Source organism: Rutidosis leptorrhynchoides, chromosome 3 (assembly GCF_046630445.1).
Source record: "Rutidosis leptorrhynchoides isolate AG116_Rl617_1_P2 chromosome 3, CSIRO_AGI_Rlap_v1, whole genome shotgun sequence".
NCBI classification, from domain to species: Eukaryota; Viridiplantae; Streptophyta; class Magnoliopsida; order Asterales; family Asteraceae; genus Rutidosis; species Rutidosis leptorrhynchoides.
Genome location: NC_092335.1, coordinates 470,162,399 through 470,176,954, shown reverse-complemented (window position 1 = coordinate 470,176,954; position 14,556 = coordinate 470,162,399). Strand labels below are relative to the sequence as shown.

General features: G+C 36.2%; 1 pseudogene; it reads right to left on the bottom strand.

Annotated features, from left to right (window-relative positions):
• Positions 1-10,195: 10,195 nt before the first annotated feature.
• Positions 10,196-10,309, bottom strand: LOC139903256 (small nucleolar RNA R71; annotated as a pseudogene).
• Positions 10,310-14,556: the final 4,247 nt, after the last annotated feature.

The following is a 14,556-nucleotide window of genomic DNA, read 5'->3' as shown; positions in this document are numbered from 1 at the left end:
CCAAATCCGCACACTTCCTTGCCATGAAAGAAACGGACAAAATGGAGAAACTTGCACAACTTTACATTAAGGAGATCGTAGCCCGACACGGTGTACCTTTATCGATTATCTCCGACCGAGATGGCTGTTTCGTTTCTAGATTTTGGCGTACATTGCAAGAAGCGTTGGGAACGCGTTTAGACATGAGCACCGCATATCATCCTCAAACCGATGGACAAAGCGAACGTACAATTCAAACCTTAGAGGACATGTTACGAGCTTGCGTGGTTGATTTCGGAAAAGCTTGGGACAAGCACTTACCTCTCGCCGAGTTCTCTTACAACAATAGTTATCACGCGAGTATTAAAGCCGCACCTTTTGAAGCGCTATATGGCCGCAAATGTCGTTCACCTCTTTGTTGGGCCGAGGTAGGCGACGTGCAAATCACCGGACCCGAACTCATTCACGAAACCACCGAGAAAATCGTTCAAATCCGAGATAGGCTTAGGACGGCCCGAAGTCGTCAAAAGAGCTATACCGACAAACGACGCAACGATCTTGAATTTCAAGTCGGTGATCGAGTAATGTTAAAAGTCGCACCTTGGAAGGGTGTAATCCGTTTTGGGAAACGCGGGAAGCTAAATTCGCGGTATATTGGTCCTTTCGAAATCTTGGAGCGTATTGGAACCGTTGCTTATCGTTTAGATCTTCCGCCTCAATTGAACTCCGTTCATCCTACCTTCCATGTATCTAACTTGAAAAAGTGTCTTGCCGAGCCCGATATCGTCATCCCTCTCGAAGAACTTACTATTGATGACAAACTTCATTTTGTGGAGGAACCGGTTGAAATTGTGGACACCTCCGTCAAGACATTGAAACAAAGCCGAATCCCGATTGTCAAGGTTCGTTGGAACGCCAAAAGGGGACCCGAGTTTACTTGGGAAAGACAAGATCAAATGCAAAGGAAGTATCCTCATCTATTCGTGAATTCGGAAACGCAAGATCTCGAGGAAGAAACAACGACTACTACGCCTACTTAAATTTCGGGACGAAATTTCTTTTAAGGAGTAGGTAATGTAACATCCCGCCTTTTTTCCATTTAATTTTCCGTTATACTAATATAAAGTCCGTTATACGTTTATAACATCTCCCGTTGATACGCGTTTTAAATTATCTCGTTTAGGTAATTCCCGCACCCGAACGAAAGTTGAGGGACTAAACTTGACAAGGGATCAAACCCTTGACTAGGTCAAAGGGTCAAACCCCCTTTCACCCATTCATTATCATCTTCATCTCTCTCTCTTTCTCTCTAGCAAGAACACACACACCCAAATTCAAAATTCATTCAATCATCATCTAAATTCGATCTAGGAGGCTTACAACAAAATAAACTACATATTTGGAATCCTCTCTTCATCCTCTTCAATTTGATACCAACTTCATCTCATTTGGGTAACTTTCTAAAATCACTAATTTTATGTGTTCTTGAGATTTTTGAGTTATAAAGTTGTTAATTAGTGTCTATGGCTCATTGTGATGTCGTGTATGTAATTTGTATGCTCGATTCGTTGTTTTTGGTGTAACTAGTTCAATATGAAAATTACTTGCTAAATCCTTGATTTTGGATGATCAAATGTTGTTAGATTGTTAAAATGCATGTTTTAAAAGTGTTACTAGTATCATTAGCTTCGTTTTGATGTATAGGTTGATTAAGGAAACTCCAAGAACATGATTAATGATTTTGTGAACTTGGATTAGGGTTTGATGAGCTTTACATGAACTTTTGATGCGTCAAATGCTATGAGATATTGTTGTTAAGTGTTTTGTTGCAATGTGTGTTTGATTACCTTCAAAACGGCATATCACATGTGTGAATTGGATTCCCGAAACTTAAAATGCATTTGATGAACTTGAAACTTTGAAAATGGATTCTTAATGATCACTTGACGGAAAATCGGTTATTGAAATTGATGTTTTTGTTTGATGAAACGTGTTTAGTTGTTTTCCTTGTCAAATTACCTTTCCGACGATATATAGTATGCATTTTGGATGTTTTCGGTTCATAAAATAGGTTAATTTGAGTTTTGGTTCGTGACTTGGTCTTTTTCTGCAAACTGCATGTTTCCCAGGTATTGCGCGCCGCGCATATTCCCGCGCGCCGCGCAAAAATTAGCAATCCCAGATGTTTGCCTTCGTGGTTAAGTTCTGACCAAGATTTACACTTGGGTGCGCGCCGCGCAACCCTTTGCGCGCCGCGCATATGCCCAGCTCATTTTAGTTTTTATTTTTCCTTTCACAAAATGTTTCCCGCTTAACCGTAACTCCGATTAACATGAAACTTGGCCATTCTGCTCATAAATGATTTCTCATCATGGGAAAATTGTCGGACACCCGATCCGACCCCGTTGACTTTGACTTTGACCAAGTTTGACTTTTAGTCAAACTTAACCAAACAATTATACGATCGTTCTAACATGCTTAGTTACTTGTATCGTGCATGAAACTTGACTAGTTGATTCACATGCTACATAATCGAGTCGTAACGAGCCATAGGACTAATTGAACACCTTTGACCTATCGTGTTTACCGTTATTGATACAAACCTATTGTTTAGGTCAAGACTAGCATTGTTCTTTGCACACGTTTACTTGTCGAAGTACTTTACTACTCGTGCACTCAAGGTGAGATCATAGTCCCACTTTTACTCTTTTTGAACTTACATTTGGGATGAGAAAACATAAACGATTCTTTTGAACTAAGTGAACACAAGAACGAGGAAACAAACATTCTACACACGAGTTTAGAACAAAAATCCTCAATTCAATTATCATTAGTTACACTTGCCGGGTGTAAGCGAGAACTTATGTTATATGGCCATATGGGTTGACAACCCTCATCTTTGACGGTTCGCTACCGTCTACGGATGAAATATATTTTCGAGAATCAGTGTTTGTTCTAGCACTAAGTGATGGGGTATACAATGGAAGGAATGTTAAGCTTTGATAATTGGGTGCTCGTGAAACAAACTTTTGGAATGTATTACTATTATTTCATTGATACAAATCTTGTGGTTCACTTGTACTTACTTACTTAAACCTATGATTTCACCAACGTTTTCGTTGACAGATTTCTATGTTTTTCTCAGGTCCTTGAACGATACATGATACATGCTTCCGCTCATTAATTGATACTTGCATTGGATGTCGAGTATATGTGCATTTCATGGAGCGTCTTTTGACTTTACTTTAAACCGTGTCGCCTAGATTTCATTCGTATTATAACGTTGTAACTTAACTATTGGTTGAACAATTCTTGTAAACTTTGGGAACAATCTTTATTTTGAAATGAAGGCGACATATTTTGGTCAAACTTTGTCTTAAAGACTTATGACCACGTAACGGGACCTAAGTAGACGGCGCCGTCAAACATGATTTGGTCGGGTCGCTACAGTTGACACCCGATTTGGCTCAGGTGACCTAATGAATTCCAGGTGAATTCCTAGGATTTTACGTTCAATGGTAATGAACGCATTGAAAATAGGTTTTCAGAAAACAAATCGGTTTTAATTTTGATCAAAATATTTTCTCGTTCAAGTTCGAGTTTAGATATCATTGAATTCCATGAGTTTGTAATTCTCAATCTTTAAGGTCAATCTCAAGGATTGAGTAATATCAATCTTAAAAGCTGATTTTTGATCTTTAAAGGAGATTATCCTTTCTGGGGGTCTGATTCATTAGTCTTATCAAGCTAATTTGCACGGCGCCCTCCCCATTTTACGAGACAGATCCTCTCATGGTTAGGATAAGTCTGACCACTTGGCGACCCTGTTTGATGCTGAGGTCTGTGGATTTCCTGCTGATTTTAGTGATGACTTTTCTAGATTTTTCGTCAACCTACAGCTGGTCTGGACGACAACTTCTTGACCTAAATCAAGAAGCGCGTGTCTTTTTTGGAAGACTTTACTTCCTTTTAATGATGGAATTGATTCATCGTGTAGATCCAACTTTTTGCTTTTCTTTCATAGGGTAAAATAGTTAATTTAGTCCAAAACAAAAGCACCTGCAATAAACTTTACAGAAACATGTGCTAGATAGTTTTTAATTGAATAACTAGGTACATTCTCCCCACACTTAGTTTCTTTCTTTGCCTTTTTATTCTCCTTTATTCCATTTTAAATGAATTCAGGCGTTTTAGGGTGTTTCTCAATTTATGTCCTTTCCGAGGTAACGATAATTTCGGTATTAACACCTAGTTTTCACCGTTCATAAATATATATAAACATGATTTTAAATTCATTTAGTTGAAAATTTTTCAAATTTTCATAAAATTTGGCAAATAAATCAAGTATAAACCCGAGAGAATTTATAACCCTTCCCCACACTTGAGATCATGCAATGTCCTCATTTACATGAAATCAGACTCTAATTATAAATTCATGAGGGTGATTAGTGTAGAAAAGTGATTGAAAATACCCAGTTTGTAATTACAAAGCTCGTCGAATGATAGATGGTTCGCCTCATCGTTCATTCCTTCTTGTTTTATCATACATGTTTTTCTTCAAAAACGGTTGCTTTTCTGAACTGTTATCTAAGTTTTGAAAATACGTCTTTTACCCTAACTCATCATGCATTTTTATTAACGAGTTATGCACTAACCCGAACCCCTAATTTAACGTTAAGTGGGGTTAGACTTCCCCACACTTAGCTGACGACATGTGAAGTCGGTAGAATAAGTTCCACGAATTAAAATAGTGAGCCAGTTATTTACATCTCGGGTGGTGTATAATATATCAATGGGTTTAAAGTTTAGACCCACCCGATTGTCACTACCTAATTTTTTTTTAAGTGTAGCTTTTAGTAAATGGATATGTCTCTTTTCTGGTTCTTGGTCAAATGGATCGATATACAACGACATACTTATTTCTATAGGGTGGACAATTCCTAATATTTCCTTCATTTTATTCTCGTGATCAAAGTTTTTACCTCTATTACCCGATTGGGTGAAATTCGAGGTGTCATTATCTATTAAAGCTCGTAGTTCATCTTTGGTAGATGACTCGTCTATTGAGAATATTGGGTTGGAAAGTTGTGAAATAGTGAATTTCAGGATCGAAGTAGATTCTTCTTCATTAACGGTACTTATCGGTCCCACTATTTTGGTCTCGGGGGTAAAATTTTCAACGTTATCATTTTTCCAAGAGTACCAATTTGTCACCCTTACTTCTTCTTCATTCATTGATTGGTCGATGATTTCGTCGGTAGAGGCTAATGTGTCGATATGTTGTGAAATTGGTAAAGCTGAATAAAAAGTATCATCGGGATAGTTGGTGATTTCGGAGCTCTCGAATTCATCAAAATTCGATGATATGAGATTTTCTTGCACACGAATCCTCAGATCAACAGCTGTGTAGTCTGATAGAGTTTCAGCTTGCCGGTTTACAAACTCTCTCATTTGTTCATTTTGAGCATTGAGTTCTTCGAGTTTGATTTTCATATTGTCTAATAAATTTTCAGACACGTAATTTTCCTCGTCTACTGGTTGTTGAGTTTGGAAATATTCTTGGGAATAATCCCAATTTGAATTGTATTCTTCATAATCATTCCATTCAGGTTCCGTGGGTGTGTAATTTTCCATAGGAACGTAATAATAACATTCCCATGTTGAGTGATAATCTCCACAGATTTCACAACCAGTTATTGTTTCGTCATTCGTGATCCAAGATTGACCGAACGAATTGTCATCAACACCCGTTTGAGAGTATTGATTTAATTGATTTTGGATATCAAAAAGAGTTTCCATAGCCTTGTTTTCAAAATTTTCCATTTTATTGCGATGGCCAAATTTTAGCTACAATGTGGTGCATTTACTAATTATCCTATTAGTTATAAAAATAGAAAAACTTATATAAGTTGTTCAATTAATAGACTTTTCTGCTTTTGCCCACGTTTCGAATAGCCAAAAGATGTAGCAGAGAGCCAGAACCCTTTAAATCGGAAGCTCACAACTCAGCCACTAACAAATCCAACTATTACTACGAAGCAGAAAATTGTCAACGTCCATTAATTTAACCACTTAAATAATTTTTCTTTCCGTTTGAGATATTAGATAAGAAATAGAGAAAATTTCTAAGTCCTAAAAACTAGCGTGTCTTGAAATAAGAAAGAAAAAGATTTCGCGTCGAAAAATTTCAAAAAATAAAAGGTTGAAAAATAAAAAGAAAGTAGCGCGTCGTAACTTAAAAGGTACTAAAAACTAAAAAAATTAAAAGTTGCGTCTAAAAATATTAAAGCTTACAAGTAAAACTATATCCCAAATGGCAATAACTTAAAAATGTATTAAAACTTAAAAAGGCGTCGCAAAATTCTAAAGCACCTAAATCTTAGTCTAAAGAAAAAGCACTTAAGGGATTTTACGGCAAAGCCTAAAAATCTAGAAATAAAAATAATAAGCTACGGCAAAACTAAACTTAACACTAGCTACGAACGATAAATATACAATATTACGATTAAACGATTAAAAAGATACAAAATATAAAAATAAAATTAAAGTTGTAAAAATTATAATTTTTATAAAAATATTATTTTTATCCTATTTATTTTATAAAAGTATTAATTTATATATATATTTAATAATACTAATTAATATTTAAAATACAAATTAATTTAAAAACTAAAACTAAATATTAATATTAAATATAAACCTAATTAAGTTTTAATAATAATAATTAAATTATACTCGTAATAAATGCCAAAATAGGGTTCTAGGTGCGTCTGTCAGGGCGGCTCCGCGAGTCGCGGTTCCATGTGCCCTAAAATTCCGCAAGTCGCGGAGTTTGCATTTTAGGTTTTTTTTTTTATTTTATATTGTTTTTCTAAAATGATATATAAATATATTTATACAAAAATAAATTAAAAATATAGCGTTTCGCCGAGTTCCCCGGCAGCGGCGCCAAAAACTTGATGTGGTAGCGTGGGGGTACGTGATAGTACTATATTTTACTAGAAATACGTTACAAACTACACAAGTTTTAATTATTTATTTGCAAATGGGATATACCTAAACTTTGCTACAACACTATAGGCAGTGTACCTAATCATAGAGTAGTATAGTTTTTAGTAAGTCCGGTTCGTTCCACAGGGAGCTGGCTTATTTCACACTATATTTTAAACAATTATATTCGTACAAAATATATTATATTAATAATATATAAAAGGAGATTTTACCGTTTAATGACCGGCTTGTCGATTTTATATTTTAAGCGAAGCGTAAAGTAAATGACGATATTTAACTAACAATATAAAATAAATAACAATAATTAAAATGACAATAAATAAAAGTACGAGGAAAAATGAAATAAAATATATTATGCTTATTTAAACTTCCGTAATCATGATGTTTGACGTGTTGATTTTAGTTTTATGCCCATGGGTTAATTGTCCTTTGTCCTGGATTATTTAATATGTCCGTTTGGTTTTTGTCCATAACAGTCCATCGGTCATAAATTTAAAGTGCGAGTGTCCTCGTCAAATTATCATTATACCCGAAGTCAAATATTCCAACTAATTGGGGACTTAAACTGTAACAATGTTTTAATACTTTGTTTAATAATTACACCAGGTTATCGACTGCGTGTAACCCAAGGTTTTAATACTTTGTTATCAATTATGCCAAGTGTCCTTGTACATAATTTCACCCCTGTTTTAATAATTCCATAGACTATTAATCCATTCCCGTATCCGGTTAAATGAACGATTATTCGTACATATAAATATCCCGCCCATCGTGTCCGATCGAGTGTATGTGGTTATTTATAGGTACGTCCAATTGTAAATCTTTATATTAAAATTAACAAACTATCATTTAGTTAAACAAATATAAAGCCCATTAATAGCTCATAGTCTAATTTCCACAAGTGTCGTTCTTTTGTCCAAACCCCAATTATGGTACAAAGCCCAATTACCCCGTCTTTAATATTTAGTCCAACATCATGATTACTTTGGCTCAAATAAGCATAATAATAACTTAAGTACGAGACATTAATTTAAAAAGGAGAACATAACTTACATTGAGTATTTATCGCGTAGTGTTACACGGACAGAATTTCGACTTCAAAAACCCCTAAAAATAACTTTTACATAACCCGAACTAATCTAATATAAAACTACCCTATACTATATGTATTATATATATATTTATTTATTTATTTATTACAAAGTATTATTATTATTATTTATTATATTTAAACTCGCAGAATTCGTGACCTTTTATAGGCATTCTGAAATTTGTGTGTTCCGCGAGTCGCGGCACTTTGTGCCTGTGAACTCCGCGTATCGCGGGGAAATGGGATACAGCTCACACCCTTTTGGATCTTCTTTGCCGACGTTATATATATAAAATATAAATAATTAATATACTTATTTATATATTATATTATATTCTTGTGCATAGTAGACTTGTAATTTTTAGTCGTTGCGTCGGGCGTTGATAGTTGACTCATGTCCCGGTTCCGGATTTTCGAACGTCCTTGCGTACAATTTAATATCTTGTACTTTGCGTTTTGTAACTTGTACTCTTGTCTTTTTTAGACGTTCTTCATCAATAATTTGAACCACTTGGATTGTATCTTGTACATTTGAGCTTTTTGGACGTTTGCGTCTTCAAATCTTCGTTGTCGCCTTTTATCTTCACACTTATTTAATATAAACGATTACAACTTAAAATAGGACAATTACAACTAAATAATTTACATATTGGGAGGATATTGCTACTAAATATATGTTCATTTGGAGCACTATCAACATGCTTGGCTAGTTTCTTTCACTTTATTCCTTCCATGAACAATTGATACATGTATTCTTTTCATTCAAGTTTATGTGGTTTGTAATGTTATGAAACTTATGTCTTTTGAATTGTGATATTATAAACCAATTGTTTATTGATCAATGCAAGTATTATTGATTGTGATTATTGCAAGTTGAATTATAGTGATTTAACATTGTGTTCTTGATCCAACTTAGTGTTAATTAGATTAAGGATAAAGACATAGTGTCTAGGTTGCATGATTCAATCCCAAGATAGTTAGAATTGATAAGCCTAAGAAATCTTGTCTATGAGATTTGATCAATACTTGATAAACATACTACTTGTTTGAATGAATGCATGTTAGATTGGGATTGTGAAGGGATAAAGGCCTCCATCCAATTGATTACAACCTTTTTAATTAGTCCATTGTTTATGCTCTTAAATACTCAAAGTTTACATTTGCTTAGTAATTGTTAATCTAGTCTTTACTTTAGTTAATTTTAGTTAATCACAAACAAACCAATCTTGAAATTGCTTGCTAATTAACCATAACTTCCCGTGGAACGAATCCTGCTTACCCTATCTAAAGTAGAGTAATTAGGCTATTTTTGACCGTCCCTTCGACACCGATCAAATTTTGGCGCCGCTGCCGGGGAGGTGTGCGCTTGATTGCGAGCTCTTATTTTATTGCTTTCGTGTTAAATTAGAAAAACCATAAAAATTATAAAACCAATAAAAATCCAAAAATAGTGTTTTGTTTATTTTGTTTTTGTCAGTTTTACGCTCGGTGTTCTTGTTTTTGTTGAAGTGCAGGATAGTGTATGCAAACTCGGAGTTTGGGAGATCAAAATCTTAAGCCTTTAGACCCGGAAATCGAGAAATCTGTAAAAGCTAATCGAAAAGCTACAAGAATCTTAAAGGGTTCGACAGTGGCAACAGCATCCACTCAACCACAGTTAGAGACACATCCGATTGTTTCACCAAACTCTCCTAAGTCAGAGTCTGACACTGAAGAGGAAGTTTTTGATCAACGAGACGAGATGGCCAAATGACCAAGAGGAGTAGACACCTACTACCAACCGGGTGATTTTGAGGATCATTCACCCATTGTTTATCCTGCACCGGTAGGAGGAAACAACCGACGATTTGAGGTCCGACCTCAACTCATTTCGATCTTGCCAACCTACCGAGGTATGGCTAATGAGGAACCATATGAACACATCACTGAATTTAATGGGATATGTGCTACTAATCAGGTAAACGGTTTCACTGATGATGAGGTACGTCTTCGATTATTTCCTTATCCACATAAGGATAAGGCAAAAAGATGGTTTCTCTCCTTGCCCGCCCGGAGTATTAATACTTGGGCGGAAATGAAAAAACGATTTTTAGAGGAATTTTACCCCATAAGTAAAACTTCAGACATGTGTACGCAAATAAAATCTTTTAAACAATTACCGGGTGAATTATTTTATGAAGCATATGAACGTCTGAAGGAGTTACTTAGGGCATTCCCACACCATGAGATACCCAAGTGGGAATTGGTTAAAGTTTTCTATGATAGTTTAGATTCCCAAAACAGGCAGTTTCTTTTGGCGGCTAGTGGTGGGGCATTCTTAACTCGGTCTAGTGATGATGAATGAAAGTTCTTTGAACAGTTAAGCAAGGGTTCAAAAACCCAAGCTTCGGCTAATCGTAAACAACCTAGTACCTCCCGGGTGAATCATGTTTCCGATTCAGGTGGTTCATCTAGGAACTTAGAGAAAGAATTAGATGATTTGAAAATGCTTATATTTAACAACCCAAACCAGGGTCTTGCTTGTAATGTTTCGCAGGTTCAGGAAGTTTGTGAGATATGTGGAGATCCTTCTCATTTCGCACACGGGTGTAGGAATGGGATTCCACCGGTGAATCAACAGATAATGGAAGAACAGGTTAACGAGGTTCAGGGAAGGAGATTTGATCCATACTCCAACACGTATAATTCAGGATGGAGAAATCATCCAAACTTTAGTTGGAGCAACAACAACGCTTTAAATGCTAACAATCAAGGAACCCAACCAAGACCTCAAAATAACTTCCAAAATCAAAACAGCTTCCAAAATCAAGGGAACTACCAAAGAAATTACCAAAACCCTTATCCCAATAACCGAAACCAAAACCAAAACAATTACCAAAATCAAAACCAAAACCCAAACCAAAATCAAAACGGTTCTCCACCCAATCAACCATCTAACTCGGACGCCAAGATTGACGCATTTATCTCCGAAATGCGTAAAATAGTGGAAGTGCAAAACAAGTCAATTGGTGCATTGGCTAAGGAGATTGGTAATGTAGCGGAAAGTAAGGGAAATTGGGAGCCGGGTACCATACCGAGTTATACGGTGTTAAATCCAAATCATAAGGACTCGGGAAAAGGACATAGTGTAAACATGGTAGGCACCTTGCGTAGTGGAAAGAAGTATGACAACAAGGTTCGTGAGAAAGAGGTAGCTCAACGCGATGCAAGTAGGTCTCCTATCGTTCTTGATGAGGAGGATGAGGTAAGTGAAAATATTGACCATGGGAAGGGGGTGGAAAATAAAGGACCCCTCTTTAACAAAATTGAGAAATCAGACATGGAGACTAATACCATTCCATTCCCCATGGCCTTAGAGTCCCCGAACCAATTTCCTTAGGAGAAAAAGGGACCGAAAACGAATGATATGTGGGAAACATTTAAACAAGTAAAAATCAATATTCCACTTATTGATGCAATCAAACAAATTCCAGCATATGCTAAGTTTTTAAAAGATTTGTGTGTTCAAAAGCGTAAACTCAACGTATCATTGCCCAAAAAGGTAAAATTAACTGAAAAAGTGAGTGCTGTAATTTCGGGTTCACTTCCACCTAAGTTTAAGGACCCGGGGACACCATTAATTTCGGTTACGGTGGGTAATGTTAATGTCAAAAAGGCTTTGTTGGACTTAGGGGCTAGTATTAACATACTTCCATCGAACCTTGTTGACCGATATGAGTTGGGAACTTTAAAACATACAGATATTCTCGTCCAACTTACGGATCGGTCAATGAGAACTCCACGGGGTATGTTGAAAAATGTGATTGTGAAAGTGGAAGACTTTTATTACCCAGTAGATTTTATAGTTATGGACACGGAGACCACTTTAAGGGAGACCCAACCGACGATCATTCTTGGTCGTCCATTTTTGGCCATAATTGATGCTCTTATCAATTGTAGAACCGGGGTTATGGATATTTCTTTTGGTAATAAGAGATCACGGATTAATATTTTTAATTCATTACATACACCGGATGTCCAGGATTGTTTTTTGTTGGATACTAACCATGAACAGGTTCAAAAGTTTGCACCGGATGTGAAAGAGAAAGAGGGGGGTAAGGAAATCTAGTAAAGAGGGTATGACAAGTGAATTCATGGAATCTCAAATAAGAACTAATACAGAAATTTTGATGAGTCAACAAGAGTCGATACAAAATCTTGAGCGGGAATTGAAAAATCTGAGTCAAGTTCTTGAAACCAAGTTGAGTTCATCATTTAGCACCACTTGTTCATTACCGATTAAAGAAATTGTGATGGCAGTATCCACATTTGTTGGGGCAGATGAAAAAGTTTCTAAATGTGAAGAGGATGAACATTTGGTAACCCCGAAGACGATTAGGCCTTCCCGACCACCATCAATGAGAAAATTAAATGAGCAGGTATCTAGTGATAACAAAATGGAGAATTGTGTTGGGAATGTGTCTGTTGATACACTTGAAAAGTCTGAAGAATCCGATGAAAAAGTAGTCAAAGTAATGGGAAAAACCGTAGAAAAACTCGTTGAGCGGTTTGGAGGTCACAAGATCAAAGTGAATAAGAATGAAAAGGTGAATTCTCGAGTTGATTATGAGGTGATTTCCAATTTAGAGGATCTTGAAGGGCCTAAGTGTGGGGGAGATAGTGAAAACCCGCCACATAGTTCTTTGAGGCATGATAGTGAGTGTAAGGAATATGTGGATGACCCGGTGCTTGATCGTTCCATGAGGAAATTACATAGACGGGTCCATGATGCTAGGAGTAGGGGGGATGAAAGTTTGAGCAACCGTCTTGTGTGTAACTTGTCTCCTAAAGAAAAAGATAAATTGTTTGAGTTAATGCATGTGGCTAAGGAGAATGATGTGTGGTTGGATTCTAAGTTGAGGAAAGTTAGAGATAGTGAAGGTTCTCACAAAGTGAGGGAAGGAGGAACCTTCTACAGTCCTGGAATTAGCTGAAGTGGCAAAAGAGTCGTGTGCACGACTCAGATATAAAAACTGCACAAACTATGTGTAGAGTTTGTAAGTTTTCTTTATTTTATTTTTAGTTTATTTCGATTTTATTTTTATTTTTAGATAAATAAATAAACTTTGTAGGTATGTTCACTGCAAGCCCTCACGAGACAAAACTCGTCCACCCGAGGGAATCGGGTGGTTTAAAGCGGATCCCTCCGAAAGTGGGCTAGTTAGATTTTACGTTTTTCTTTTATTTTTCTTTTCTAAGTTGTAATGGAAGGATAAACGTAATAGAATGGAATGTGTGATGATGAATCAAAATGATGTGCGATGGTTACTATTGGATGGTGAACTTGCGAGTATCTCGGTAATGTGTTAGATTTTCCCTTTTTATTTTTCACATAAATATTATAATACTCTACACATGCGTACGAGGGCGTAGCATGATTCAAGTGTGGGGGAGAGGGGAAAATTAAAATTTTCTTTTTTGGGATATATTACTTGGGTTTGAAGCTTAAAATGAGTAAAACATTATGATTATTGTGATTGAACAAAATTTTTAATCATAATTTTATAACAAACCGAGTGTGATTTTTGTAAAAAAAAAAAAAAAAAAAAAAAAAAAAGAGTTGAAAGAATAAGTGAAGTGGCATGGTATTAATGGGTATTAAGAAAAAGTTGGTTGTTAGCACCTAAATTAATAAAGATTTTTCAAGTGGTAAAGTTAAGAAGTAAAGTCTTCTTAGTTGTGTTATCAAGGTGTTTTCAAGAAGGAAGTAAAGTCTTCCAATATATGTTTCACAAGCACTTTTTTGTGCAGCTTTTTACCCATGAATTGACGAAAGTGAAAGGTACAAAATGTCATTTCCTGTTCATTCACATCTTGTTTCGATATCGGGAACAAATGCTAGTGCTTGGACTTGTTCTGTGTCGCTATTCAAAACCAGGATTAGCTGTGGATGACACTAGCCATACCCGCAGTTCGCTGCAAAACAGCCAGTATAGGGGCTGGATAAATATTCCTACACGAGAGCCATGCTTGGGGCTAAAACCACAAAACGAGAGCTCGATGGAGCCAAATCCATAAAACAGCCAGTATAAGGGCTGGATAAATATTCCTAAACGAGAGCCTTGTTGAGGCGTATAATACCGCTAAAAATAGAGCTAGATGGGGCTAAATCCACAAAACTATTTCTCATTATAAGTCACGTGGGACTTAAATTCCACGACCCTTCGTCGATTGTCCACCCTGCTCCAAGAGTCACCGAAGGAGTTGTTGGGGCATGAGATGAGTGCCGTGATCCTAAAACACTGGGAGAACCAAAAAGGGTGTCTTCGGACACTCTGGCACACCAACCTTTAAAATAAAATATGGAATTGACGGTATATGGTTCTTTTGTTTGGTTCATATGGCGGATGGCTCTCACTTGACTTATGTTTTATTTGAAGATCACCAAGTTTGAAGTTTTGTTACATTTTTGAAGTATTTGCTCGAGACGAGATGTT